At 43.0% G+C, this 26,681-nt stretch overlaps 1 long non-coding RNA gene across 1 annotated transcript; it reads left to right on the forward strand.

Annotated features, from left to right (window-relative positions):
• LOC117517847 lies at positions 1-25,685 on the forward strand. Its single transcript, XR_004562869.1, has 4 exons — positions 1-109; positions 311-315; positions 23,035-23,038; positions 25,675-25,685. It is a non-coding gene; the product is annotated as an uncharacterized LOC117517847 (long non-coding RNA).
• The last annotated feature ends 996 nt before the right edge of the window (positions 25,686-26,681 follow it).

A 26,681-nucleotide genomic window follows, 5' to 3' on the forward strand; every position in this document is an offset into this window, starting at 1 on the left:
GCAAACCACTTAAAATACAGCATATATGTCAAAAAAGTGGCAGATCTACGTGGAAATGTGATGTCATCTGTAGTGCACAAACTCAACGGGAGACAACAAGGATGCACAAGTTACACAGAAAGATATTTTCACATCACCTCTGCGGATCAGACGCATTTTAAGCCACAGAACAGACTCACAACTGCCACCGTCCTGTCTCAAGGGGGCCTTAAGCCCCGTTTACACATAGACGGTAAGAGCTCCCGGAAGCATCCCGGAAGAATTTTTGGCCGTCTTAAGGATCAAACGCCGTTGTTAACGCCGGCACTAGGGGGCGTGGCTTAGTTCCGGCTTTACCGGGAATCGTCGAAAAATTATTCAACATGTCGAATAATTACAGGAGCGCTCCCAGAGAATTCACGTGATGATGGAGACAACGCAAACAACGGCGTTTGATACTTTTTAATCGCCGTTTCATCCTGACCCTTCCTGTAATGCCGCAGTTTACACCAACGTAATTGGCGGCCGGCGTTGTATCCCTAATAAACGGCATGTAAAACAGCGATAGAGCCCACATCGGCGTCCTCAAGGGTGTTTTAACCGGCGACAGAGACAGACAAAACGGCAGCACTAGTGGACAGTATGCCATTCTAAACGCCACCTCCTGGTTATTAACCGTGTTCCAAACGGCCGATAGGCGGAGGTCAGTATAAAAACGCTAGCGCGCTGCATGCAGGCCTCTCACTCGCTGCCAGCTCCAGATATTTTTGCAAAGAAGCTCCAGTATGCCTCCTAAAAGAAAATTGGCAGCGGCAAGGACTTACCAAGAGGTCTGGTTCAGCAGCAGAGGGGAGGTGGAGACGGAGCAACACGTTGAGGAGGTGGAAAAGGAAAAGAAAAGGCTGAGTATGATCTCCCTCCCCCGGCAGTGACAGAGGCATGTATTCCTGCTGTTTCAGCCTATTATACTCTGGGGGCGGTGCCTATATGCAAAAGTTCCTGGAGTAACGCAGGATTTGCCTGGATGAAACCAGTGGTACACAGGGCATTATTGGCGGCAGCAGAACACCGCCGTTTTCACACATGTGTTAACCTGCGATTGTAAAGGATAGAACTGGGTATTAACCCCCATTGCCTGATGTGTGCCGGATGCTACGGCGTCAAAACGCCGCTTTATTCGGTGGATTTAGCGGCGTTTTATCCGCGTATTTGCGGCTAGTATGGTGGTCAAAACGCCGGCGAAATGCTCCGCCCCTTTCCACCATGAAAACAGCCGGAACTACCGCGAACTTCGGTCTACGTACTACCCGCCGACAAATCCGTCTGTGTAAACGGGGCTTAAGGAAGACAGACAAGAAGTACAGAATGTAGAGGCCCACCAGCGGCCTCTTCTAATGGCACCGTTTAAGATCATGGGCTGTTATGGACTGACGTGGATACCAGAGGACTTGTAATCATTGCTGGGTGTTTTGAGAAACAGAATTGTTGGCTGACTATCTGATTCCACTTCATAGGTTCATGAGCTCTACTGCTTGTTCATGAGCTCTACTGCCTCTACTGGTGGTTGGCTCTCACTGCGGTATTGTATCACTTCCTGTTCCGGAGCACAGCAGTGTTTTGCTGTATCTGTTAGCTGTTTAATCTGCGCAGTTAGATTGATCTAGTTAACTAGATAACGATTTGTTTCACAGTGTAATCTTCACGTGCCTTAACTAAAGCACTCCCTCTGCTGAATCACCTCTAAATTATTTACACATTATTCACTTTGTATGTTTTTAGGAATCCGCTAGCTTAGCGCAGCTACTAGCTCTTAGCCAATTTAGGATGGCGGCTTGTCCTGTCTCTCCTGCACTTTTCTGCTCTGGGTGTGAAATGTTTAGTTATTCCTCGGCCTCCTTTAGCAGTAATGGTACTTGTAATAAGTGTAGCTTATTCGTAGCTTTGGAGGCCAGGCTGGGCGAATCGGAGACTCGGCTCCGCACCGTGGAAAATTCTACAGCTAGCCAGGCCCTTGTAGTCGGTGCGGACCAAGGTAGCTTAGCCGCCGTTAGTTCCCTTCCAGCAGATCCCGAACAGCCGGGAAAGCAGGCCGACTGGGTGACTGTGAGGAAGAAGCGTAGTTCTAAACAGAAGCCCCGTGTACACCGCCAACCCGTTCACATTTCTAACCGTTATTCCCCACTCGGCGACACACCCACCGAGGATCAAACTCTGGTTATTGGCGACTCTGTTTTGAGAAATGTGAAGTTAGCGACACCAGCAACCATAGTCAATTGCCTTCCGGGGGCCAGAGCAGGCGACATTGAAGGAAATTTGAAACTGCTGGCTAAGGCTAAGCGTAAATTTGGTAAGACTGTAATTCACGTCGGCAGTAATGACACCCGGTTACGCCAATTGGAGGTCACTAAAATTAACATTGAATCGGTGTGTAACTTTGCAAAAACAATGTCGGACTCTGTAGTTTTCTCTGGGCCCCTCCCCAATCGGACCGGGAGTGACATGTTTAGCCGCATGTTCTCCTTGAATTGCTGGCTGTCTAAGTGGTGTCCAAAAAATGAGGTGGGCTTCATAGATAATTGGCAAAGCTTCTGGGGAAAACCTGGTCTTGTTAGGAGAGACGGCATCCATCCCACTTTGGATGGAGCAGCTCTCATTTCTAGAAATCTGGCCAATTTTCTTAAATCCTCCAAACCGTGACTATCCAGGGTTGGGACCAGGAAGCAGAGTTGTAGTCTTACACACCTCTCTGCAGCTTCTCTCCCCCTGCCCTCCCCTCATTACCCCATCCCCGTAGAGATGGTGCCAGCTCCCAGGACCACCATAACCAGCAAAAATCTATTTAAGCATAAAAATTCAAAAAGAAAAAATAATATAGCACCTTCAATTGCACCACAGACTAAAACAGTTAAATGTGGTCTATTAAACATTAGGTCTCTCTCTTCTAAGTCCCTGTTAGTAAATGATATAATAATTGATCAACATATTGATTTATTCTGCCTTACAGAAACCTGGTTACAGCAGGATCAATATGGTAGTTTAAATGAGTCAACACCCCCGAGTCACACTAATGCCAGAATGCTCGTTAGCATGGGCCGAGGAGGAGGAATTAGCAGCAATCTTCCATTCCAGCTTATTAATTAATCAAAAATCCAGACAGAGCTTTAATTCATTTGAAAGCTGACTCTTAGTCTTGTCCATCCAAATTGGAAGTCCCAAAAACCAGTTTTATTGTTATTATCTATCGTCCACCTGGTCGTTACTGTGAGTTTCTCTGTGAATTTTCAGACCTTTTGTTTGACTTAGTGCTTAGCTCAGATAAGATAATTATAGTGGGCGATTTTAACATCCACACAGATGCTGAGAATGACAGCCTCAACACTGCATTTAATCTATTATTAGACTCAATGGCTTTGCTCAAATGTAAATGAGTCCACCCACCACTTTAATCATCTCTAGATCTTGTTCTGACTTATGGTATGGAAATTGAAGACTTAACAGTATTCCCTGCAAACTCCCTTCTGTCTGATCATTCTTAATAACATTTACATTTACTCTGATGGACTATCCAGCAGTGGGGAATAAGTTTCATTACACTAGAAGTCTTCAGAAAGCGCTGTAACTAGGTTTAAGGATATGATTCCTTCTTTATGTTCTCTAATGCCATATACCAACACAGTGCAGAGTAGCTACCTAAACTCTGTAAGTGAGATAGAGTATCTCGTCAATAGTTTTACATCCTCATTGAAGACAACTTTGGATGCTGTAGCTCCTCTGAAAAGAGAGCTTTAAATCAGAAGTGCCTGACTCGTGGTATAACTCACAAACTCGCAGCTTAAAGCAGATAACCCGTAAGTTGGAGAGGAAATGGCGTCTCACTAATTTAGAAGATCTTCACTTAGCCTGGAAAAAGAGTCTGTTGCTTTATAAAAAGCCCTCCGTAAAGCTAGGACATCTTACTACTCATCACTAATGAAGAAAATCAGAACAACCCCAGGTTTCTTTTCAGCACTGTAGCCAGGCTGACAAAGAGTCAGAGCTCTATTGAGCCGAGTATCCTTTAACTTTAACTAGTAATGACTTCATGACTTTCTCTGCTAATAAAATTTAACTATTAGAGAAAAAATTACTCATAACCATCCCAAAGACGTATCGTTATCTTTGGCTGCTTTCAGTGATGCCGGTATTTGGTTAGACTCTTTTTCTCCGATTGTTCTGTCTGAGTTATTTTCATTAGTTACTTCCTCCAAACCATCAACATGTCTATTAGACCCCATTCCTACCAGGCTGCTCAAGGAAGCCCTACCATTAATTAATGCTTCGATCTTAAATATGATCAATCTATCTTTATTAGTTGGCTATGTACCACAGGCTTTTAAGGTGGCAGTAATTAAACCATTACTTAAAAAGCCATCACTTGACCCAGCTATCTTAGCTAATTATAGGCCAATCTCCAACCTTCCTTTTCTCTCAAAAATTCTTGAAAGGGTAGTTGTAAAACAGCTAACTGATCATCTGCAGAGGAATGGTCTATTTGAAGAGTTTCAGTCAGGTTTTAGAATTCATCATAGTACAGAAACAGCATTAGTGAAGGTTACAAATGATCTTCTTATGGCCTCAGACAGTGGACTCATCTCTGTGCTTGTTCTGTTAGACCTCAGTGCTGCTTTTGATACTGTTGACCATAAAATTTTATTACAGAGATTAGAGCATGCCACAGGTATTAAAGGCACTGTGTTGCGGTGGTTTGAATCATATTTATCTAATAGATTACAATTTGTTCATGTAAATGGGGAATCTTCTTCACAGACTAAGGTTAATTATGGAGTTCCACAAGGTTCTGTGCTAGGACCAATTTTATTCACTTTATACATGTTTCCCTTAGGCAGTATTATTAGACGGCACTGCTTAAATTTTCATTGTTACGCAGATGATACCCAGCTTTATCTATCCATGAAGCCAGAGGACACACACCAATTAGCTAAACTGCAGGATTGTCTTACAGACATAAAGACATGGATGACCTCTAATTTCCTGCTTTTAAACTCAGATAAAACTGAAGTTATTGTACTTGGCCCCACAAATCTTAGAAACACGGTGTCTAACCAGATCCTTACTCTGGATGGCATTACCCTGACCTCTAGTAATACTGTGAGAAATCTTGGAGTCATTTTTGATCAGGATATGTCATTCAATGCGCATATTAAACAAATATGTAGGACTGCTTTTTTGCATTTGCGCAATATCTCTAAAATTAGAAAGGTCTTGTCTCAGAGTGATGCTGAAAAACTAATTCATGCATGTATTTCCTCTAGGCTGGACTATTGTAATTCATTATTATCAGGTTGTCCTAAAAGTTCCTTGAAAAGCCTTCAGTTAATTCAAAATGCTGCAGCTAGAGTACTGACAGGGACTAGAAGGAGAGAGTATATCTCACCCATATTGGCCTCTCTTCATTGGCTTCCTGTTAATTCTAGAATAGAATTTAAATTTATTCTTCTTACTTATAAGGTTTTGAATAATCAGGTCCCATCTTATCTTAGGGACCTCATAGTACCATATCACCCCAATAGAGCGCTTCACTCTCAGACTGCAGGCTTACTTGTAGTTCCAAGGGTTTGTAAGAGTAGAATGGGAGGCAGAGCCTTCAGCTTTCAGGCTCCTCTCCTGTGGAACCAGCTCCCAATTCAGATCAGGGAGACAGACACCCTCTCTACTTTTAAGATTAGGCTTAAAACTTTCCTTTTTGCTAAAGCTTATAGTTAGGGCTGGATCAGGTGACCCTGAACCATCCCTTAGTTATGCTGCTATAGACTTAGACTGCTGGGGGGTTCCCATGATGCACTGAGTGTTTCTTTCTGTTTTTGCTCTGTATGCACCACTCTGCATTTAATCTTTAGTGATTGATCTCTGCTCTCTTCCACAACATGTCTTTTTCCTGGTTTTCTCCCTCAGCCCCAACCAGTCCCAGCAGAAGACTGCCCCTCCTTGAGCCTGGTTCTGCTGGAGGTTTCTTCCTGTTAAAAGGGAGTTTTTCATTCCCACTGTTGCCAAGTGCTTGCTCACAGGGGTCGTTTTGACTGTTGGGGTTTTTCCGTAATTATTGTATGGCCTTGCCTTACAATATAAGGCGCCTTGGGGCAACTGTTTGTTGTGATTTGGCGCTATATAAATAAAATTGATTTGATTTGTTTGGACTACTGGTCTCTACGACCACTGAACTTCACAAGTACCTGGAGTCTTTCATGTGTGACAATTTTTTCTTGTGCTTAGTTTGATCTTTTTGTTTTATTTTTTGTTACTGGTAGTATGGTCAAAGCAGCTGCTCACCCCTCTGTGTCTGGTCTGCTTGTGATTTCTTTCTTCTTTCAGAGTTCTCTCCTTACCACTGTTGTCTATGTGTTTGCATGGGGGAGGAATTGCCTTGGGGGTGACTTATGTTGTGATTTGGAGCTATACTGTATAAATAAACTTAACTGAGTGAAATTTTCATGTTATTTAATTTGTATGTTAGCACTGTTAGTAAGCATCTGTAGATTTGTGATTTTAGCGTCCTGCTCAGGTCATGCACAGACTTGCCCGTGTTCCACCTCTTTATCCATTTATGATACACTATTTGAGCTTAAAAACTGCTCTTCAGAACACCTATGGGTGACATCATGGAGGTTTTGTCTAGTGTATAGACACACACACACACACACACACACACACACACACACACACACACACACACACACACACACACACACACACACACACACACACACAGCTGATGGATAAACCCAAGCACATGGCTATGCGCCAGCGTTTCCTAACAGCTTATACAGAAAAGTGCACTCTGACACATTCCAAATGGGACTGCACCCTCTGCATACCGTAAGTCCTTTTTGCATTCACTGTCAAAATAGGGCCCATCATGCTTTCAAACAGGAGGGTTGGAGTCATTTATCTGTGCACTCGCTGCATTTCACAGGGATTTCACATGTCAAAAGGATTATCCAAAAGCTTGAAATAAACACCTGTTGATTCACAAACTTCTTCATGTCTACAGCTGTTCAATAGCTTAACTCAGTGTTTTTCAACCTTTTTTGAGTCGCGGCACCCTTTTTATATTTACAAAATCCTGCGGCACACCACCAACTAAAATAATATTATAATGCTATTACCTCTGGTTTTGCGCAAAACCCAATTATCGCAATAGAAAATCGATACAGAAAACATCGTATTTCAAAAATCCTCAAGCATTTTGCGCTCTGATCTCAAGTAGGGCTGTCACGATTAGGAATTTCTGGAGACGATTAATTGTCAGACAAATAATTGCGATTGACGAATATATTGTCTATTTTTTTTTCTTTTTTTCCCCTTCTTTATATTCTACTATTGTAGTATAATTACACAACTCTGGAAGAACGTTTGGCTTCTGTGAGTGGAGAAACTGGGAATGGTGCAACATTTTTATTTTTATCTTCATTTTACATACAGTCCCAACTTTTTCTGATTTGTGGTTGTTTCTGTTGCATTTCTGAAATTGTTTCTCCTCATCAGTCACGTTTTGTGCTTAAACACTGCATTAAGCTCAAGACTGAACAAATAAATACCTTTGGAAAATAACAGCTGTTAAAGTTCAGAGTTCTCACCTGCTTTTTGTGATCTGTGCGTCTGAACATTTTTTTTTTTTGTGTGTATCTCAGTTCATTCATATATTCTCATTTTTTAAATATGTTTTTAAAGATATTTGACCGTTTATTTCATCTCATGGTCTCATAAATTCAGCATACGACGCGCACATGGTGTGAACAGGACGGTAACGGCAGAATCACACCTTTAGAGAAAGTTCAGAGAGAAGTAAAAGCTTCACGTTTTCGTTTTGTTAACATCAATCAATCAATCAATCAATTTTTTTATATAGCGCCAAATCACAACAAACAGTTGCCCCAAGGCGCTTTATATTGTAAGGCAAGGCCATACAATAATTATGTAAAACCCCAACAGTCAAAACGACCCCCTGTGAGCAAGCACTTGGCTACAGTGGGAAGGAAAAACTCCCTTTTAACAGGAAGAAACCTCCAGCAGAACCAGGCTCAGGGAGGGGCAGTCTTCTGCTGGGACTGGTTGGGGCTGGGGGAGAGAACCAGGAAAAAGACATGCTGTGGAGGGGAGCAGAGATCGATCACTAATGATTAAATGCAGAGTGGTGCATACAGAGCAAAAAGAGAAAGAAACAGTGCATCATGGGAACCCCCCAGCAGTCTACGTCTATAGCAGCATAACTAAGGGATGGTTCAGGGTCACCTGATCCAGCCCTAACTATAAGCTTTAGCAAAAAGGAAAGTTTTAAGCCTAATCTTAAAAGTAGAGAGGGTGTCTGTCTCCCTGATCTGAATTGGGAGCTGGTTCCACAGGAGAGGAGCCTGAAAGCTGAAGGCTCTGCCTCCCATTCTACTCTTACAAACCCTAGGAACTACAAGTAAGCCTGCAGTCTGAGAGCGAAGCGCTCTATTGGGGTGATATGGTACTACGAGGTCCCTAAGATAAGATGGGACCTGATTATTCAAAACCTTATAAGTAAGAAGAAGAATTTTAAATTCTATTCTAGAATTAACAGGAAGCCAATGAAGAGAGGCCAATATGGGTGAGATATGCTCTCTCCTTCTAGTCCCTGTCAGTACTCTAGCTGCAGCATTTTGAATTAACTGAAGGCTTTTTAGGGAACTTTTAGGACAACCTGATAATAATGAATTACAATAGTCCAGCCTAGAGGAAATACATGCATGAATTAGTTTTTCAGCATCACTCTGAGACAAGACCTTTCTGATTTTAGAGATATTGCGTAAATGCAAAAAAGCAGTCCTACATATTTGTTTAATATGCGCTTTGAATGACATATCCTGATCAAAAATGACTCCAAGATTTCTCACAGTATTACTAGAGGTCAGGGTAATGCCATCCAGAGTAAGGATCTGGTTAGACACCATGTTTCTAAGATTTGTGGGGCCAAGTACAATAACTTCAGTTTTATCTGAGTTTAAAAGCAGGAAATTAGAGGTCATCCATGTCTTTATGTCTATAAGACAATCCTGCAGTTTAGCTAATTGGTGTGTGTCCTCTGGCTTCATGGATAGATAAAGCTGGGTATCATCTGCGTAACAATGAAAATTTAAGCAATACCGTCTAATAATACTGCCTAAGGGAAGCATGTATAAAGTGAATAAAATTGGTCCTAGCACAGAACCTTGTGGAACTCCATAATTAACTTTAGTCTGTGAAGAAGATTCCCCATTTACATGAACAAATTGTAATCTATTAGACAAATATGATTCAAACCACCGCAGCGCAGTGCCTTTAATACCTATGGCATGCTCTAATCTCTGTAATAAAATTTTATGGTCAACAGTATCAAAAGCAGCACTGAGGTCTAACAGAACAAGCACAGAGATGAGTCCACTGTCCGAGGCCATAAGAAGATCATTTGTAACCTTCACTAATGCTGTTTCTGTACTATGATGAATTCTAAAACCTGACTGAAACTCTTCAAATAGACCATTCCTCTGCAGATGATCAGTTAGCTGTTTTACAACTACCCTTTCAAGAATTTTTGAGAGAAAAGGAAGGTTGGAGATTGGCCTATAATTAGCTAAGATAGCTGGGTCAAGTGATGGCTTTTTAAGTAATGGTTTAATTACTGCCACCTTAAAAGCCTGTGGTACATAGCCAACTAACAAAGATAGATTGATCATATTTAAGATCGAAGCATTAAATAATGGTAAGGCTTCCTTGAACAGCCTGGTAGGAATGGGGTCTAATAAACATGTTGATGGTTTGGATGAAGTAACTAATGAGAATAACTCAGACAGAACAATCGGAGAGAAAGAGTCTAACCAAATACCGGCATCACTGAAAGCAGCCAAAGATAACGATACGTCTTTGGGATGGTTATGAGTAATTTTTTCTCTAATAGTTAAAATTTTGTTAGCAAAGAAAGTCATGAAGTCATTACTAGTTAAAGTTAATGGAATACTCAGCTCAATAGAGCTCTGACTCTTTGTCAGCCTGGCTACAGTGCTGAAAAGAAACCTGGGGTTGTTCTTATTTTCTTCAATTAGTGATGAGTAGAAAGATGTCCTAGCTTTACGGAGGGCTTTTTTATAGAGCAACAGACTCTTTTTCCAGGCTAAGTGAAGATCTTCTAAATTAGTGAGACGCCATTTCCTCTCCAACTTACGGGTTATCTGCTTTAAGCTACGAGTTTGTGAGTTATACCACGGAGTCAGACACTTCTGATTTAAAGCTCTCTTTTTCAGAGGAGCTACAGCATCCAAAGTTGTCTTCAATGAGGATGTAAAACTATTGACGAGATACTCTATCTCCCTTACAGAGTTTAGGTAGCTACTCTGCACTGTGTTGGTATATGGCATTAGAGAACATAAAGAAGGAATCATATCCTTAAACCTAGTTACAGCGCTTTCTGAAAGACTTCTAGTGTAATGAAACTTATTCCCCACTGCTGGGTAGTCCATCAGAGTAAATGTAAATGTTATTAAGAAATGATCAGACAGAAGGGAGTTTTCAGGGAATACTGTTGTCTTCTATTTCCATACCATAAGTCAGAACAAGATCTAAGATATGATTAAAGTGGTGGGTGGACTCATTTACTTTTTGAGCAAAGCCATAGAGGTCTAATAATAGATTAAATGCAGTGTTGAGGCTGTCATTCTCAGCATCTGTGTGGATGTTAAAATCGCCCACTATAATTATCTTATCTGAGCTAAGCACTAAGTCAGACAAAAGGTCTGAAAATTCACAGAGAAACTCACAGTAACGACCAGGTGGACGATAGATAATAACAAATAAAACTGGTTTTTGGGACTTCCAATTTGGATGGACAAGACTAAGAGACAAGCTTTCAAATGAATTAAAGCTCTGTCTGGGTTTTGGATTAATTAATAAGCTGGAATGGAAGATTGCTGCTAATCCTCCACCCCGGCCCGTGCTACGAGCATTCTGACAGTTAGTGTGACTCGGGGGTGTTGCCTCATTTAAACTAACATATTCATCCTGCTGTAACCAGGTTTCTGTTAGGCAGAATAAATCAATATGTTGATCAATTATTATATCATTTACCAACAGGGACTTAGAAGAGAGAGACCTAATGTTTAATAGACCACATTTAACTGTTTTAGTCTGTGGTGCAGTTGAAGGTGCTATATTATTTTTTCTTTTTGAATTTTTATGCTTAAATAGATTTTTGCTGGTTATTGGTAGTCTGGGAGCAGGCACCGTCTCTACGGGGATGGGGTAATGAGGGGATGGCAGGGGGAGAGAAGCTGCAGAGAGGTGTGTAAGACTACAACTCTGCTTCCTGGTCCCAACCCTGGATAGTCACGGTTCACTCCATTTAAAATCCTCTCTGCTCCGCGCTCGATGCGCACTGAACGTGTCGCGCCTGCATTCAGGAATCTCCCTCACCCACCCCCTCCCCTCCCCTCCCTCACCCCCTCCCCTCCCTGACCCACCCCCTCCCCTCCCCTCCCTCACCCACCCCCTCCCTGACCCACCCCCTCCCCTCCCTGACTCACCCCCTCCCCTCCCTCACCCCCTCCCCTCCCTGACTCACCCCCTCCCCTCCCTCACCCCCTCCCCTCCCTCGCAGTCTGCAGCCTGTTAACTCCGCGCGCGTGCACACACAGGCACAGACACACACACCGACAGCTCCGCATTTTAGACGGCTTTTGAAGGAGACGGTACTGTTTTAATCGGCCGTCAGCCTCCTTGTTATTGTCCCGCCTTAAGACGAGAGCGAGGCTGCAGAACAATGACGTCAGATTCTGAGTCGTTTTATGCTTTGTGGATAAAATAAATAATTCACGGTAATCGCAAATATGAAAAATAATCGCGAATATGAAAAATACCCACGGCACCCCTGACGATCAATCACGGCACCCTAGGGTGCCGCGGCACCCCGGTTGAGAATCACTGGCTTAACTGATGATTGTGATATGACAAACGTAATGATAAACTGATGTGCAGTAAGTAAAAACAAATATTTCAGTGCTTTGCCTGCAGTGTTAATATTCTAGGCAGCAAAGAAACATCTTTACTAAGAACCAACTACAGTGTTTCAGGCAGTCAGCACCTCGTTAGAAAACAATGAAGTAAATACAGTTTAACTAAAACTGAATGTCACTTGCAGCCTCATAGCCACATTTAATAACATCACATTATATCTGTAAATCGACGGCCATCTCATCTGCCTCGATATCAAACTGCAGCTTTTCACTGAGCCCACAGATTGATCCTGATTCTCCGGCTGCCTTTTTCCATCATGTTTCATCTCGCTCAAATGGAGGACAGTGCACATTAAGTGAAAAGAGAGAAGCGGCTGGAAAACCCTGCAGGGACGGCGGCTGATGGTCTCTGATGGATAACCGAGTGATCGTCGCGGGGGGGCTTGCATTTGCATTTTTGTGCACGTACGCACACGTCACCACACAAACATTTGGCTGCGTTTTGTGAATAAATACACATGCACATTAGAATGAGCTTTTTTCCCTCCGCACATGTTCCTCCTGTTGTGTGTGATTATCATGTGTGAGCCTCGTGCACGCCACCTTCAGGGCCTGTGGACGCGCTGTGAGCACAGTCATCAAGTGTCAACTGTGATCATGAAAATTCTTCATGTGAACACTGAAGAATGAGTATTTTTAGAGACAACAACAGATGTACATTGACACATGGGTATCTGAAATGCCTCTTCAGAATCACTGATACTCCATCACACGTGGAGCTGAAAGAAAAGCCTTCAACGCAGTGCCATCTTCAAATGATATGTGAATATGGGCGCGACTGCCATGACCTGGGCAGCTCGAATGAAGTCTGAATACACCCACCAATCCTGAACTTACCTAACTAGCTAAAGCAAACAGCGTAGGTCACCGAAATTCAGATAATTAACGCACAATGTTGCCATATTAACCAATGGTTATTGTAATGGGTATGTATTAAAAAAAGATGACTGGCGTATTGCTTCTATAACCTGAGCACTATCACTGTGGCTAACGCCACTAACTTATTTAAACCTGCTAATCGGTGATAATGACAACAACATACAAGTTACAGTAGTGTTCACAGTAATAGTAGCATCTGCTGTTGACGCTACAAACTCAAAACTATTATATTCAAACTGCTTTTTTATCAATCCTCTGAATCACTAAACTAGCATTTAGTTGTATAACCACAGTTTTTCATGATTTCTTCACATCTGCAAGGCATTAATTTTGTTGGTTTGGAACCACGATTTTGCTCGTTTACTAGTGTGCTTGGGGTCATTGTCTTGTTGAAACACCCATTTCAAGGGCATGTCCTCTTCAGCAAAAGGCAACATGACCTCTTCAAGTATTTTGACATATCCAAACTGATCCATGATACCTGGTATGTGATATATAGGCCCAACACCATAGTAGGAGAAACATGCCCATATCATGATGCCTGCACCACCATGCTTCACTGTCTTCACTGTGAACTGTGGCTTGAATTCAGAGTTTGGGGGTCGTCTCACAAACTGTCTGCACCCCTTGGACCCAAAAATAACAATTTTACTCTCATCAGTCCACAAAATATTCCTCCATTTCTCTTTAGGCCAGTTGATGTGTTCTTTGGCAAATTGTAACCTCTTCTGCACATGTCTTTTATTTAACAGAGGGACTTTGTGGGGGATTCTTGCAAATAAATTAGCTTCACACAGGCATCTTCTGTCACAGCACTTACAGGTAACTCCAGACTGTCTTTGATCATCCTGGAGCTGATCAATGGGTGAGCCTTTGCCATTCTGGTTATTCTTCTATCCATTTTGATGGTTGTTTTCCGCTTTCTTCCACGCGTCTCTGGTTTTTTGTCCATTTTAAAGCATTAGCCCATACTTTTTTGCACCTGCGTATAAGTTTTCCCCTCTCCAATCAACTTTTTGTCAGGACGGGAGGGAGTCCGTCACCAGGAGTGGCTGGACCCGCAATGCAAACCCCCAGACAAGGCTTTGGTGTGGGAGAAATCATGGTCTTTATTCCAGGCTTGGTTTTGGTACACATGTAATCAGTCAGCGTGGCAGAGGTACAAGCAGGATAAGGCTGAGACGCAGTCACAAACGAGCAGGGTTCAGAGGCAAACTCAGACATCCGAGATGAAGCAAAAGGCATGTTCGAGGTACAGAGCAAAGTTCAGAACATGGCAAGACAAAAACAGGACTGTGAGGGGCGCTGGAAAGAGTACAAAGACTACAATCTGGCGAAGAAGTGAAGGACTGTGGAGTTTAAATACTTGTGAACTAATTAGGGAGAAGTGAGGGACAGGTGGTGTAGAGGTGCACGTGAGGAACAATCTAGAAGGGGTGTGGCTTCTGGCTAAAGAGTAAGACAGGGCAAAAGTGTGAGGAAGGGAGTGAGCAAAGTGGCGTGATGTAAAAGACAAAGACACGGGAGCAGGTGCAAGAGTGTGAGCGAACAGAAACAAACAGCAAAAGCAGAACAGAGTAAAATGGAAATCAGGGTCAGAATGAAATACAACAACAGGAACCAAAATCAAACATGAGCATAAATACAAGAGCCACTAGAACTGATCAGAAAATCAATACAAAAGCAGAATCAAACAGGAACAGACTAATCAACAGAAATCAAAACCCGATATAAAAGTATAACAGAAAACATATACAGATGAAAGCTAAATGAAAAACAATGAAAACACAAACTGGCTGAACAAAACTAGAACAGAACTTGACAAAGGCTAAAGTATAGAAAGTAACAAAGTGATAGGAAAAACATAACGGAATAACTCATGATGAAAATCATTACTGATAAACAGAAATTGCAATACATAACAAATAGAACATAATCAGATAAAAAACACTGACGATAAATAATAACAAAACCCTGTGACTAAAGCATAATATAATAAATGTGATAAACAATTAAACTAAGACTAAAGTAACTAAGGGACCAAGAGTGAAAGCAAATAATAAACAATAAAGCAAAACAAAATATGTGGCAAAGAAAAGATACACAGAGAATAAATGAAACAAAAGCAAACATAACATGAACATGACAATGATAATAAGACATGGCATAGAGGCTCAGAACATGGAAAAAAGGGCCAAAATCAGCTGGCCCCAAGAGGGCCAGACCATGACACTTTTTAATCAAACTACGCTGTTCTTCTGAACAATGTCTTGAACGTCCTGTTTTCCTCAGGCTTTCAAAGAGAAAAGCATGTTTAACAGGTGCTGGCTTCATCCTTAAATAGGGGACACCTGATTCACACCTGTTTGTTCCACAAAATTGATGAACTCACTGACTGAATGTCACACTACTATTATTGTGAACACCCCCTTTTCTACTTTTTTTTTACTAATAGCCCAATTTCATAGCCTTAAGAGTGTGCATATCATGAATGCTTGGTCTTGTTGGATTTGTGAGAATCTACTGAATCTACTGGTACCTTGTTTCCCATGTAACAATAAGAAATATACTCAAAACCTGGATTCATCTTTTTAGTCACATAGCACTACTATTATTCTGAACACTACTGTATATAGTACTAAAATTTCACTAAGTGGAAATACTGGAACACAAACTTTTCAGATAGCTCGTTAGTACAATTACCACATACTAAACCATATTATCTCAGATATAATATTATATAACACCTAAAAAGATCCTTGTCATTTCATTGGTGTTTAGTAGGTCACGTGATATTGATCACTCATCCGATTTGTCATTGTGTTCCATTTACCATGCAAATTTGGTTCTATTGGTTTTGTACCACTATTTGTGTTTCTTTCTCTTTTTGCTCTGTATGCACCACTCTGCATTTAATCATTAGTGATCGATCTCTGCTCCCCTCCACAGCATGTCTTTTCCCTGATTCTCTCCCTCAGCCCCAACCAGTCCCAGCAGAAGACTGCCCCTCCCTGAGCCTGGTTCTGCTGGAGGTTTCTTCCTGTTAAAAGGGAGTTTTTTCTTCCCACTGTCGCCAAGTGCTTGCTCACAGGGGGTCGTTTTGACCGTTGGGGTTTTTCCGTAATTATTGTATGGCTTTGCCTTACAATATAAAGCGCCTTGGGGCAACTGTTTGTTGTGATTTGGCGCTATATAAATAAAATTGATTTGATTTGATTATTGCCGCCATGCAGTTACACTGGCAGTGACGGCGCTTAGCTTAAAAACAAACATGACAAGAGCTTATTGATGGTGCTCATTCTTTTAACACACACACACACACAAAACAAATCCAGTATGCCGTAACCCATCTGGAGGCATTTGCAGTATTCACTGGGACGTCCCCCGCTGAAGTGGAACTGCTGTGGGATGAAGAACTGCACAAATTTCTGTCCCAATTTTTCACTGGACTGAGGAAAGCAGACGGGAGTATGTACACAAAGAAGTCAATGCACGGCATCAGGTACACATTACATCGCCAGGATTGTTTTTGAACTATCTAACTGTTTTTGCAAGTTGACAGTGTTGAATAAAACAAATAATGACTTTTTTTTTAATTTGTGCAATGGTAAATAAACTAACAACATTTATACAGCGCTTTCCCATCTGCATCAGACGCTCAAAGCGCCTTACAATTATGCCCTATTGCTCCCTGTGTGTAGTGAGCGCCTTGTCTGGCAGCACCCTGACATTGGGGTGAATATGAGGCATAATTGTAAAGCGCTTTGAGCGTCTGATGCAGATGGAAAAGCGCTATATAAATTTAGTCCATTTACCATTTATGCATCATATTCACCCATTCGCACAAACACACTCGCACACCGATGTCAGCCTGCTGCCATGCAAGGCGCTCACTGGGAGCAACTTGGGGATTAAGGACCTTGCCCAAGGTCCCTTAGTGATTTTCTGGTCAGGCTGGGGGTTTGAACCAGGGATCCTCTGGTGTCAAGCCCAACGCTTAACCATTTGTTGAAAAATGGAACGTTCCATGCTTCACCTCATGAAATATTCTTACCATTGCACTCATAAACATTCATTATTTGTATATTATATAACACCTGAGTGGATCCTTGTCATTTGATTGGTGCTTTGTATGTCACATGACATGGATTAATTCGTCCCATTTGTGTTGCATTGTATTTAGAGTGCAGTTTCTTTCCATTTTGAATGCAAATTTGGTTCCATACGATTGGTACCATTGCACTCTGCATGCACACACACCCACGCGCCTGGACACATACTCGCAAGCGCACGCACACACACAACGCACGCACGCACTCACAAAACAAATCCACTGTGCTGTCTGGAGGCTATTAGCAGGAAGTTAGAATGAAAAGCTGGACTAATTTCTGACTTTATTTTTTTTCGCTGCACTGAGGATGCACACAGTCTTTTTTTGGTAGTACAGACGTGCACAAGCACTGACCCGGCTGTGTGAGCGCACTCACACACACGCATGGGACAATTACACAAGTAAGACGACCATTTGATTGAGCTAACTGACGGTGCTAATTCTTGTAACACACACACACACAAAATCCACTCCGCTGTAAGCCAGCTGGATGCATGAAGAGCTGTTCAGATGAAAAGTTGGCTGGACTGAGGAACTACACAGTCTTTTTTTATGGAAGTCTGAAGTTAGTGCACAGCATCACTGGACTACACGTCACAATTTGGACTTTAGCAGTGGTGGAACACCAAAACGTAAGTCCGTATCTGTTGTTTAGAAATTAATAAAATATGAAATAACAAGGATCTATTTTAGCCATTATATAAAACAAATAATGTTTTTACATTCTTTCAATGGAACAAATATTTAATTTGTTGAAACATACAATTCAACTCAGCTTCATTATTTGTATAATATGGTACACTAGCTGTCACTCAATGCACCCACACCCTTATTTTAACATGGTTTAAAATAGCTTAAACTGATTAGGTGTCTACAGATTCACCACCTGTATTGTTGTCATGTAGGAGGAAACTAATTATAGAGACCAAAGCCTTTGGTGTACAAGGTTGTAAAACTTTTATTATTTCCTATAAAGTTAGATATTTTAACATGGCATTCTATAAGGAATGGCTTCCTTTTGCAGCCAGTCTCAAGAGGCCATTCAAGGAGCCACACGTGTTGGCACTATCTTGTTGGTGTGATTTTTCAGTATAGAAGGTTGTGGCTTGGTAAATATGTGTCCATACACATCGCACAAATACCTGTATAATGTAGTCCAGCAGTCGTTCCAAAGCAGTTTTTTCAGTTGGGCATGTGGTTAGCATGCTTGTCTCCCAAACAAGGCCAATGCAGAGTCCTGCTTATGTTTAGACGAAAATGGCCGTGGGTGCCCAAGTAACCATAGTTCTACTTGCAATTTACACAATCTATGTGCTGGACATGAAAATTACAACCTCATTACTGTAGAACATGAACGACACACTGCACCGTGCACTATTACTGTGCTGGGTAAACAATACACCCCCAAAATACAACACGTCCATAAGATGGCATAATTTGTCTTGTGGGCAGAGAAAAACAGAGAAGAAGTAGCCCCCAGCCAGAACAAGAATGATGTAAAATTGTGTTCCCAACTACACTTGTCTCAATGTTGCCTACAAGACTTCCATGTGTCACTTTTCAGAGTTGGCCTGAGATTGCCAACATCATCATATCTTGGTATCAGCTGGCCAGAAGTGACTGGACCTAGAAAGGACACACATTTTACCCCCTCAGTCTCACAGAAGACATTTACGTCTCTGGATCCTCAACCTTGGGAGACACCTGCGAAGCGCTTAGGGAGGAGGTCTTTGGTGATGCACATATCTTTATAAAAGTCCAAGTCCTTAGTGTCCCAGTGCTTCCTGTCTTTCTGAAAGGTTGTGAGAGTTGGATGCTGACCAGTGACATAAAATAACAAGTGGATGTCTTTGGTACAAGGTCTCTTCAGAGGATCCATAGGTTAACAATGGAATGACTGTAGCAAACAAGTAGTTTATGGTTAAGATGAGTATCACTTGTGACAGAGCATCAGCTACAACAGTTTGTCCATGTAGCCGGTTTCTCTGTTTGATTCAGTTTGTCCAGGTGCCTCAGTGTTGAGGACTCCAGTGGCTGGGGATGTCCAAAGGGATGACTACCTCATGCTTCACCTGGCTGAGGGAGATAGGTGGTTGCTGTGGAGAGGTGGGAATGGACCATGCAGTTGTCTGCCTGGGTGGTTCAGTAGTGTGGTGAGTGCAGGGATGTGGCACACTAGCGTGTGCTCACAGACCTGGTTTAAGTCAGACAGATGGTACATAAGCAAGTATATGAACACTGGTCCCGTGCATGTTTGTCATAGAGTGAAAGAGTGCAAGTTGACTGATACACACACGCACACACACTACTAAGCTCTTTCTAGTGTGCTCAATTGACAGACTAATCCTCAGAACCGTTTAATTCAGTCCAAAGGATTAGCTGCCAACTGTACAAGACACCAAGACCCATCTATGCCTCTGAACCAGATTATCACATACGATAGCCAATCTGTGTGACATGATTGGTGAACAGGCAGAGGTGTCAAATCCAGCTTCAGAAAGTAAAAAGTCCAGTCACATATTTGTTCCATCTTCCCAATAAACCAGCTGATTGTAATTAGTCTAGCTCTTCAGGCAGGTGGATGAGCTAATTACTGAGATCACCTGTTTTAGGTGCACAGGGAGAAGCAACACATGAGAGGGTTTTTACTTTCTGAAGCCGGATTTGACACCTCTGTGAATACGCATCATGCTACTCCCAGGAAGCCTCCACAAATATCAATCAATCAGACCAACCAAAAATACGCTTTGAAAGAATCCCAACTAGATCCACTGCCACCCCTTCAGCGGTCGCCTGCTTCGAGCAATAATAACAGGATTACGCAGGATATAAGAGGGCACACTAGCAAGTGGGATGATCCAATTATTCCCCCCTACTCACACAGACAGTCTCCATCTCCCAGCATGGCTGAAATCCCAGGAATCCTAGTACTCAAGAGAAGTTGCTATGTTTATAGAGGTGGAAACAGACAGTGACTCCACCATCTGACCATGTGACAATACCCAAACAGTGCAGTCCCTGAAGAACTAGTTGATGGCCTCCTCCGTTCCCCCAGAGGTTAGTGAGCAGGCAGTCTAGCTATGCAAAATAGGGACAATTAGCTGTCAATCCTTTGTATTGAGTTAGTTGAGGCGTATCTAGAGCAGGTAAAATAAGAATCAAATACATCACCACTTTTCTCAGTAAATATATTTCTAAAGATGCTAGAGGAGACCATAGCCTCATTTGAACCCTCCGTGATATCGCGGGATTTGACCACTTATGGGGACCTCCATTTAATATACAGTAGTGTTCAGAATAATAGTAGTGCTATGTGACTAAAAAGATTAATCCAGGCTTTGAGTATATTTCTTACTGTTACATGGGAAACAAGGTACCAGTAGATTCAGTAGATTCTCACAAATCCAACAAGACCAAGCATTCATGATATGCACACTCTTAAGGCTATGAGGGTGTTCACAATAATAGTAGTGTCTAGTGCAGGGGTGGGCAATCATGTGCCATAAAGGGCCGAGACACTGCAGGTTTTCCGTGCAACCAGTCACCTCAGCAGGTGATTTTATTAATGATCAGGTTTCTCAGCAGGTGATTTCATTGACAACCAGGTGTTTACCTGGATTCACCATGCTGAGAGCGGACAGGGACGCGATGCGAAGCAGCAAGCGTAAAGGCGGGGGACTCACACTGTTTATTAACAACAGATGGTGCAACCCTAGTCATGTAAACATAAAGGAGATTGTCTGTTGTCGGGACATTGAACTGATGGCGGTGAGTCTCCGACCGTATTACATGCTGAGGGAGTTCACACACGCCATCTTTACGTGTGTTTACATTCCTCCACGGGCTGATGCGCAGGTGGCTTGTGACGTCATCCACTCCACCATCGCAGCGCTGCAGACACAACACCCTGAGGCTTTCTTCGCGATCTCTGGTGATTTTAATCATGTTACACTGAACTCCACTCTTCCTGCTTTTCATCAGTTTGTGGACTGTCCCACCAGAAAGAACAGGTCTACTGATCTGATGTATGCCAACGTGAGGGAAGCATACACAGCTACTCCATTATCACCACTGGGAAAATCAGATCACAATCTGGTTTTTCTACAGCCTCAGTACAAACCACTGGTACTGAGGCAGCCCATTATTACACGCTCATTCAGAGTCTGGTCTCCTGAGGCAGAAGAAGCCCTCAGGGACTGCTTCGAGACTACTGACTGCAGGACACACATGGTGAGGACATTGATGGGGTGACACACTGCATTATGGGCTACCTGAATTTCTGTAGGGACGTTGCTGTTCCCATAAAAACTGTATGTTGCTTTCCAAACAAAAAGCCCTGGATCACCAGCGATGTCAAGAATCTTCTAAACCAAAAGAAGAGGGCGTTCAGAGACGGAGATGGGTCAGAGCTTAGGCGTGTACAGTGGGAACTAAAGGCTCGCCTTAAAGAGGCCAAGGAGTCCTACAGGAAGAAGGTGGAGAGAAAGCTGCAAGACAACAACATGAAGGAGGTCTGGGATGCAATGAAAACCATCACAGGCTGCAAAAACAGCAGCTGCAGCCCAGTAGATGGGGGTGTGGACAGAGCAAACCAGTTTAACGACTTCTTTAACAGGTTTGATTGTTCTACCTCTGCAAACCCCCCATCAACCCTTCCCGCAGCAGTTATCACTTCATCACCATCAAAACCCCCAGCAGATCAGCCCTCACCCTCACCATCCTCATCATCACTGTCAGCATCAAAACCCACAATAGATCAGCCCTCATCCTCAACCTCACCATCCTCACCACCATCATCATCATCATCATCATCATCACAGTCAGCCGGAACAAACACTCACTCTCACCACCCTCCCTCCTTCACGGCAGACCAGGTCAGGAGAGAGCTAAGGAGACTCCACCCAGGAAGGCAGCAGGCCCAGATAAAGTGTGTCCCAAAATGCTTAAGGCCTGCGCCAACCAACTGGGGGAGCCCCTCCAGCATGTTTTCAACCTGAGCCTGCATCTCGGAAAGGTCCCAGTCATGTGGAAGACATCCTGTGTCATTCCAGTTCCTAAGAAGGCACACCCAAAGGAGCTGAATGACTACAGGCCGGTCGCTTTGACATCCCACGTGATGAAGACCATGGAGCGACTGCTGCTGAGCGTCCTCAGACCTCAGGTTAGACATGCTGAGGACTCACTGCAGTTTGCATACAGGGAGAAGATGGGCGTGGAGGACGCCATCCTCTACCTCCTTCACAGGGCCCACTCTCATCTGGACAGGGGTAACAGCGCTGTGAGGGTCATGTTTTTTGACTTCTCCAGCGCCTTCAATACCATCCAGCCCCTGCTACTGAGAGACAAGCTCATGGAGATGGAGGTGGACACTCATCTGGTCACCTGGATCACTGATTATCTAACTGGAAGACCACAATATGTTAGATTCAGTAACTGCACCTTGGACACAGTGATCAACAGCACTGGAGCACCACAAGGAACTGTGCTCTCTCCAGTTCTGTTCACTCTGTACACATCAGACTTCAATTACAACTCGGAGTCGTGCCACATGCAGAAGTTTTCGGACAACACTGCTATTGTGGGATGTGTGCGAGAGGGACAGGAAAGAGAGTACAGGGACCTGATACAGGACTTTGTGGAGTGGTGCAAATCAAACCACCTGCAACTGAACATTACCAAAACAAAGGAGATGGTAGTGGACTTTAGAAGGTCCAGGCCCACTCTGCAGCCAGTCTCCATTGAGGGGGTCGATGTGGAGGTGGTCCAGACTTACAAATATCTGGGGACACTTATGGACGATAGATTGGACTGGTCAGCCAATACTGACACCCTCTACAGGAAGGGACAGAGCAGACTGTACTTCCTGAAGAGGTTAGGGTCCTTCAGGATCTGCCATAAACTCCTGCGAATGTTCTACCAGTCTGCGTCAGCCAGTGTCCTCTGCTCTGTGGTGGTCTGCTGGGGGAGCAGCATGAAGAGGAGGGATGCCGGGCGACTGGACAGGCTGGTGAGGAAAGCTGGTTTAGTGCTGGGAACAGAGCTGGAGACACTAACATCAGTGGCAGAGAGAAGGACCCTTAGTAAACTGCTGGCCATCATGGACAATGTTGAGCACCCTCTGCACAGCGCCATCATCAGGCAGAGGAGCTCATTCAGCGGCAGACTGCTGTCCCAGTCCTGCCACATGGACAGATTTAGGAAGTCTTTTGTCCCTCAGGCCATCAGACTGTTTAACTCTTCCCAACACAGCAAAAAATAATCCTGTGATACATCTGATTAGACCTTTTATTGCTTTTTTTGTTTACACTACCAACAATGTTTACACTGTTTACTTCTTTGCACAACCTACACTGTTTATATTGTGTACTGTTTACATCTGCACTACCTCCTTATTACTGCATTATTACATTATATTTACTCCTCCATTATATTCTGTGAGACTGGATGCTGACAAAATTTTATTTTTATTTTTAGTTTAGTTAGTGGTTTTTATTGAGTGGTTTATTTTGTTTTATTTATTTAATCTTATTTGTGTGTCTGGTGTAATGTGTGTGTCTTGTCTAATGTGCAAGCTGCTGGATGCCTTGAATTTCCCTCTGGGATCAATAAAGTATCTATCTATCTATCTATCTAGTGTGGCATTCAGTCAGTGAGTTTGTCAATTTTGTGGAACAAACAGGTGTGAAATTGGTTTCCCCTATGTAAGGATGAAGCCAGCCGCCATTGAACATGCTTTTCTCTTCAAAAGCCTGAGGAAAATGGGACGTTCAAGACATTGTTGCCACTCTGACACACTGTGCTAATGAGCTTGCCCCAGTGTTTACAGACATATTCAACTCCTCACTGGAGGCTTGCCACGTGCCTGACTGTTTCAAAACCTCCATCATTGTTCCTGTTCCCAAGAAACCGAGGATCACTGGACTCAATGACTACAGACCGGTGGCACTGACGTCTGTAGTCATGAAGTCATTTGAGCGTCTGGTTCTGTTCCACCTCAAATCTCTCACGGCCTCCCTCTTGCAGCCCTTGCAGTTTGCTTACAGAGCCAATATGTTTGTGGATGATGCCGTCAACCTGGCTTTGCACTTCGTTCTGCAGCATCTGGACTCCCCAGGAACCTACCCTAGGATCCTTTTTGTGGACTTCAGCTCTGCCTTCAATACCATCCTCCCAGATCTTCTCCAAGATAAGCTTTCCCAGATGAACGTGCCTGATTCTACCTGCAGGTGGATTGCCAAATTCCTGAAGGATAGGAAGCAGCACGTGAGGCTGGGGAAAAAATGTCTCGGACTCCCGAACAACCAGTATCGGTACTCCTCAGGGCTGTGTCCTCTCTCCTCTGGTTTTCGCCCTGTACACAAACTGCTGCACCTCTGATCACCAGTCTGTCGAGCTTATCAAGTGTGCAGTTTGCACACCACCCTTATCGGACTCATCTCTGATGGGGATGAGTCCGCCTATAGGCTGGAGGTCCAACGACTGGTGTCCTGGTGCAGCTATAACAACTTGGTGCTGAACACCGAGAAGACAGTGGAGATTATTGTGGACTTTAGGAAGAACACAGGCCCTCTCTCTATCATTACCCTGGCAGACACCCCCATCACCATAGTGGACACCTTCTGTTTCCTGGGAATCACTCTAACCCAGGACCTCAGGTGGGAGTCCACCATTACTTCTGTTGTCAAGAAGGCCCAGCAGAGGATGTACTTCCTGCGGCAGTTGAAGAAATTCAACCTGCCAGCAAGGATCATGGTGCAGTTTTACACTGCCATCATGGAGTCCATCCTCACCACCTCCATCACCGTATGGTACGCTGGAGCCACCACCAGGGACATACAGAGACTACAGCACATTGTACGCTCTGCTGAGAAAGTGATTGGCTGCAACCTTCCATCTCTTCAGGACCTGTACACCTCCAGGACACTGGGGCATTCAGGTCGGATCAGAGCTGATCCTTCTCACCCTGGATATAGCCTTTTTGACCTCCTCCCCTCAGGCAGGAGGCTACGGTCCCTTCAGACCAGAACCTCCTGCCATAAGAACAGTTTTTGCTGCTGTTAGTCTGCTAAACAATAACCTTTAGAACTCTAGATTGTTGTTATCACCATTTATCATCACCATTTATTTATCTTAGCTCATACATTCTGTACATTTTGTAACATTGCTATAGTGTTAAGTTTTATTATATATTACTTGTTTTACTACTCTTTTTTTTTTTAATGTTAGCACCAGGTACCGCAGCAATTTCCTAATGTTGTGAACTTGTTCACTCATATGTCAATAAAACGTTTCTGATTCTGATTCTGATTGTTCAGAACAGCGTAGTTTGATTAAAAAGTTGACTGGAGAGCGGAAAACATATACACAGGTGCAAAAAATTATAGGCTGTTCATCTACAATGATTTCCAATGCTTTAAAATGGAAAAAAAAAACAGACGCGTGGAAGAAAATGGAAAACAACCATCAAAATGGATAGAAGAATAACCAGAATGGCAAAGGCTCACCCATTGATCAGCTCCAGGATGATCAAAGACAGTCTGGAGGTACCTGTAAGTGCTGTGACAGTTAGAAGACACCTGTGTGAAGCTAATTTATTTGCAAGAATCCCCCACAAAGTCCCTCTGTTAAATAAAAGACGTGCAGAAGAGGTTACAATTTGCCAAAGAACACATCAACTGGCCTAAAGAGAAATGGAGGAACATTTTGTGGACTGATGAGAGTAAAATTGTTCTTTTTGGGTCCAAGGGCCGCAGACAGTTTGTGAGACGACCCCCAAACTCTGAATTCAAGCCACAGTTCACAGTGAAGACAATGAAGCATGGTGGTGCAAGCATCATGATATGGGCATGTTTCTCCTACTATGGTGTTGAGCCTATATATCACATACCAGGTATCATGGATCAGTTTGGATATGTCAAAATACTTGAAGAGGTCATGTTGCCTTATGCTGAAGAGGACATGCCCTTGAAATGGGTGTTTCAACAAGACAATGACCCCAAGCACACTAGTAAACCAACAAAATTAATGCCTCCCAGATATGAAGAAATCATGAAAAACTGTGGTTATACAACTAAATACTAGTTTAGTGATTCACAGGATTGCTAAAAAAGCAGTTTGAACATAATAGTTTTGAGTTTGTAGCGTCAACAGCAGATGCTACTATTACTGTGAACACCCCCTTTTCTACTTTTTTTTTACTAATAGCCCAATTTCATAGTCTTAAGAGTGTGCATATCATGAATGCTTGGTCTTGTTGGATTTGTGAGAATCTACTGAATCTACTGGTACCTTGTTTCCCATGTAACAATAAGAAATATACTCAAAACCTGGATTAATCTTTTTAGTCACATAGCACTATTATTCTGAACTTCACACGGATAAATGTGTATGGTTTTGTTTTCGGCTGCAATCACCGAAGCAGTCACGAAAAGTTTTTTTTTCAGTTCCCTGTGGAGAAGAAAATGCAAGGAGGTAGGAGACGTTGTGTGGTGTTAGCCTACACAGCTAACCAGAGTAGCTCCGTTCTCTCGCCTGCAAAACCGCCTCAACATGTTTGTGCTCCGGATCATAAACAAACCACAACACATTGTCCACTATCCCACTGTTTGCATGTAATTTGCCCAAAACCCCATTGAAAATGCAGTGGTTTG

This window comes from Thalassophryne amazonica, chromosome 9, assembly GCF_902500255.1.
Source record: "Thalassophryne amazonica chromosome 9, fThaAma1.1, whole genome shotgun sequence".
NCBI classification, from domain to species: Eukaryota; Metazoa; Chordata; class Actinopteri; order Batrachoidiformes; family Batrachoididae; genus Thalassophryne; species Thalassophryne amazonica.